At 36.4% G+C, this 5122-nt stretch overlaps 1 protein-coding gene across 14 annotated transcripts in view; it reads left to right on the top strand.

The window, feature by feature from the left end:
* LOC110447077 (rap guanine nucleotide exchange factor 6-like) overlaps positions 1–5122 on the top strand; it is a 136323-nt gene that overhangs the window by 61859 nt on the left and 69342 nt on the right. The window contains exon 1 of one of the 14 annotated variants that reach the window (XM_021492514.1): positions 2510–2636. The exons of 12 other annotated variants lie outside the window; for them this stretch is intronic. The gene's annotated coding sequence lies outside the window, so the exon portion shown is untranslated. Of the gene's footprint in view, positions 1–2509; positions 2637–4027; positions 4178–5122 lie in introns of those variants that run through there. One more of the 14 variants, XM_021492513.1, reaches the window with a different exon arrangement.

Raw genomic sequence — 5122 nt, 5'->3', positions numbered from 1 at the left:
TAGTGTTGTACATGCCGTCCCTCTCCTGCTAGTGTTGTACATGCCGTCCCTCTCCTGCTAGTGTTGTACATGCCGTCCCTCTCCTGCTAGTGTTGTACATGCCGTCCCTCTCCTGCTAGTGTTGTACATGCCGCCCCTCTCCTGTTAGTGTTGTACATGCCGTTTGGGTTTGGCTGTTCTGAAACATTTCTGTTTGGTTGTTTTTCTCTGACTTGAGTCTGCTTTGCAATTATGACAATATATATATAGCTTTAGATAAATTGAAAGATCATTGCTGTTTCTTACAAGGGCATAGAAAATTACCCAGCAGATCTTGTTTCATTGAATACTGTAATGATTCAGTAGTTTTAGGAGTGTTAAGGAAAGCCGTACTTCTGTGTATGTATCTCTCTCTTAATGTCTTACGTAATACCACAAAGGAAACACTATGAATGGTCAGTGGTTATTGGATTAAGTACACTCGCACTAATCCTAGATTAAATAGGCCCTTGGCTTTGATTATTCAGCAAATTTGGCTGTGACAGCCTGGTATGAATGTGTATTGCAACAGTTTTAAACTCGGTGAAGCCATCCACAAGATGTTTAGATAACAGACAATATTGTGGTTATGAAGTGGTTTAAGAATTTTAATGGGTTTGGGAAAGTGATAATTACAAGTATTGTGACCCGCATAATAAAATGTGTTTGGATCTTTAGAAGGAGATGGAGAAAATTGGCGATGCATATGATAGGTTTTGGAAATGTTCATGAGCTCCATGCAGGCTCTTGCTATTTGTTATGAAGGCATGATTGAGTAATTCATATAAAAATGATTCTATTATCAGGGAAAAACAACATTAAAATCCTATTATTCTCAAATTAATCACAGCCCTACTTCCTTATTGGGACATGAAATCCAATTTTCAAATTGATTTTTTTGAGAAATTTGGTAAAATTTACAAACCGTTTATATTTTTTCTCTTCAGAAGATTATTTTAAATCCTTACACATGTAATTATTCTTAGAAAATATACTTACTGAATAGTTAATATGTGTGACATTAGCTTATTGTGATTTGTATGTTATTTCTGAAAATACCTGGTATGCAGCTTATTTCATTTCATGCTAATCTGTCTTCATGCATACGTGTATACACTTGAAACTAGGAATGTGTTAGTTCAAACTGTTATAATTATTACTTATTACTTATTATTTACAATGGAATCTTTGGAAACAGAACCCTGTATAGTTTGGAAACCTGTATAAACCAACCCCTTATATAGATCAAACTGTTAACATTTCTTAGTAAAGTGAACTTGTATAATAGGAAACCCTATCAAAGTGAACCTGTTTAATAGGAAACCCTATCAAAGTGAACTTGTATAATAGGAAACCCTATCAAAGTGAACTTGTATAATAGGAAACCTGATCAAAGTGAACTTGTATAATAGGAAACCCGATCAAAGTGAACTTGTATAACAGGAAACCCTATCAAAGTGAACTTGTATAATAGCAAACCCTATCAAAGTGAACTTGTATAATAGGAAATCCTATCAAAGTGAACTTGTATAATAGGAAACCCTATCAAAGTGAACTTGTATAATAGGAAACCCTATCCCCCACCCGTCTCTGGTTCCATAGGTTGGTGTGTATGTAATCAGAGGTCGGAGGTCAATGTAGTGTATGTATCGGAAGGTCAGATGTCAATGTAGTGTATGTATCAGAGGTCAGAGGTCAATGTAGTGTATGTATCAGAGGTCAATGTAGTGTATGTATCAGAGGTCGATGAAGTGTATGTATGTCTATAATAACACCCTAGGCTGTATAGTCAATGATGAGTGTCTCTGGGCTCCATATTACAAGGATTAATAGATCATTTGTAATGGGATGACCAGAGGCTTGCTGTAGATGATATGAGATATCAAACATTTGTGTGTCATAAACGTGTCTATACCATCATTTACACACACATTATCAGTACACCAGATATCCTGTATCAATTTAACTTCAATTCTAATTGTGTTTTACAAACCATATATATGTAAACTCATATAAATGTGTGGCTCTAATAAACAAACTGTTTATCACCTTTAACTTCCATATATCTACAGATCACAGTCGATTTCCTGGTACGGTTAATCACATTGGAGGGGTCTAGTCAAAACAAACCAGACACTTCATTTACACAGAGCCATTTAATCCACCCTTCCTGCCCTTTCATCCATCTACCCATTTAATTTGTTCCATTTCTCATTCAAACAACCATGATGCCTCTGTATTGTTTTATTTCTTCACAGAACCCATGTCCTATGTTTCCTTTTCCTCTTAACCCAAAAATAAAGCCGAGGGTTTCCTGGTCGCCCACGAGCCCTTGTTTATCCTACTGCATGTGTGTCCAACCTCTTCCCTTTCCCATCATATAGGTATATATATATAGGACTCGTGACTGGAGCCTGGTTCTGATGGCTTCGACAGGAAATCAACTGTCGGTGTGTCATCTTTGTCTACCAAGTCACTGTATCACTCATCCCTAAACACTTGAGTTCGATTAGCCAGATTTAATAGCATTACAGATATAATATCTACAACATTGTGTAAGGTTTTCCATTCACAGATTGGATCAGCAGCTCTCTGTAGACATCCGTCAGACAGTACTGGTAAATACCTAAAAATATTGAATGTATTTGAAATTATTTTCACAGTGTGTGGGTCATGTTTACATTGGTGACTATATAAGGAAGTGGAGGCGGGTTCCCGTATTAATCATAGATAATATATATAATGCATTCTTTGTGACTGGGGTGTTTAGGCAGGATAAACTACCACACTGACGTGTTTATGATTACGTGATCTAAATCACAACCCAGATATATTTTATATGTCGTGAACATCAATTGATTATCGAAGATTTAACTTCAATACAAACAGACAAAGGCAATCATATTTCTTCATGTTAGTTAGTGACCAGGAAGGCTTAGCGCATTCACCCCTGAATTTTCATAATGAAATATTCCAATCTTTGAATTGGAAGAGTTCAAATGTGTTACAGGGCTGAATGAGTTAATCACACAACTTGTTATTTTCAGCCATTTTAGTTGGCCAGTTTAATTATCCTGTAAAACCTTATAGTACAAATGTTATGGGACATTTAATGTTGTACAATCATGACCACTTGTCCCAGCCCTCACAAATCCTTAGGAGATCTATTTACATCCTCATCAAGTCTAATCAGTCAGGTACTGGAAGAATTCTAGAGGTAATACCACCAAAAGAAAAGAGTGGATCAATGTCCGGGGAAAAAGTAACGGTTTCATGATTGTAAGTGTTCGCATCGGGGAAAGTAGACCAAAAAAATACTTATAAAATTTCTACTTCTATTTTTTCAATTTTACAAAATCTGTGAAACAATGCGGTGCAACTTCTCCGACTGTTCTGCTGCAAGTCTCCGTGAAATAACCAGAAAACACCTGTTTTAATTATAAACCAGGGTCACCATGTCAAGGTCGTATTGATTATGAAATTCCAACTTTTTAATGCATGCAGTATTTTTACCTCGTCAAGATCTGGGTTTCAAGATACGCTGCAGAATGCTGTCAGGAGTTTGTTTGTTTATTGCAACAAAACACAGAAAAAAGGATACGCTTACCGCCGCTGGCACCGTTTCTTTGGCTTCAGTGGCGGTGCTGGTGAAATTCTTGAACGAATACCAAACGTGTAGCTTAACCAGTGGTGGAATTAGGGTGACTTTAATAGAAAGCTCCTCAGTCAAAACCTGGGCAAACTTTCAAATTTTTGTTTGGTATAATCTGTCGATAAGGTAGTGCCTTTGTATCAACTGTGTCCAAACCTCACATCAACTGTTGGGCAAGTTCACAATTTCACAGATCTCATAAAAAGATGGCTCTAAGATTTGACATAAATGTATTGTAAGCGTGGACAGAATACTGGTTGATGGAGGAGGGACTTTGTTGGGGGATTTACGGTAGAGTCCATAAGTGTACTTATATATATCTGTACAAGTTGAGAGCGGTGTTCAATGAATAGCGGAAGGATACATCTGAGTAGGATTTCAGTCTCTAAGTCCGTGACACAGTTCGCCCCATCAGATGATGTTTAGGATGAATTTGAAACCCGGACAAGGAAGATAGTGAATCATTTTTGAGTCGTTTTGGCAAGGATAGCTGTTTTCTTACCAGCAGTAAGTATAGATCATCATCTGCTATCTAAACCTGTGTGATTTGGCCCCGATCTTGATAGCAGTCATGTAGGTAAAGTTGTAGCCGCCAAAATGTGGGGAGGACAACCCATAAAATGTATTGATGCTTATGATTCTGAGCTCACTTTAACATGAATGAGAGTGTGCTGCTTTTCACATAAAACCCACAGTCACTGTGTGGTATTATCTCGATGAGACCTTTCTTCATAGGTCTGTTATCTGTCAAAAGATATCAGCGCATTCCATTTCCATGGCGGCAGTTTGTACATGTATTACAAAATCATTTTGTTGCTATAGAGTTTTGCACTTTAGATCTTTCGAAACGTAATGTCTCCTGGAGAACCTTTACGTATTCTGTCCATTTATACACATATGTACTGACAAAGCAAACTTTTCTCTCTTAAAATCTGGAAGAAAACAGACTGGTAAAAACAAAGTATTTCTAAAAAGAAATCAGTAAAAAAAATTCAATAAAATGGGAGATTTTACTTGTTTTTGTAATGAAATAAGGTACTTTACGGAGAATTACACAGAGATTTTATGATTTGATTGAGGTTTGTCCTCCATTTACTAAATAAATGAGGAAGACATCGTATTAGAACATTAATGTCCATTTGTAAACTGAAGAATGAATGAATGATTTATAAATAATTTTACAGGAATGATATCTCTTTAATGTTGTACGGGCTTGTACTGACATTTACTTTGAACATTAAATAGTATTTTTTACAACTTACAGTAAGTTTGATTATTGACTTTAATTTTTGATGATAGGGCCTCTAACTAATTAGTATTAAATCAAGTCTCCACGTATTAACCCTACTTCATCTTAGCTGATTTTTTTGATTTTTTTTTGATAAATGCCTCCTTTTTATACGCCCGTCGAAGACGGGGACGTATTATGTTATCACGTGAGCGGGCGGGCGG

The sequence above is a fragment of the Mizuhopecten yessoensis genome, unplaced genomic scaffold (genome assembly GCF_002113885.1).
Source record: "Mizuhopecten yessoensis strain PY_sf001 unplaced genomic scaffold, ASM211388v2 scaffold3151, whole genome shotgun sequence".
NCBI classification, from domain to species: domain Eukaryota; kingdom Metazoa; phylum Mollusca; class Bivalvia; order Pectinida; family Pectinidae; genus Mizuhopecten; species Mizuhopecten yessoensis.
The sequence above is the reverse complement of the archived record's forward strand: the minus strand, read 5'-3'. Positions and strand labels throughout refer to the sequence as shown.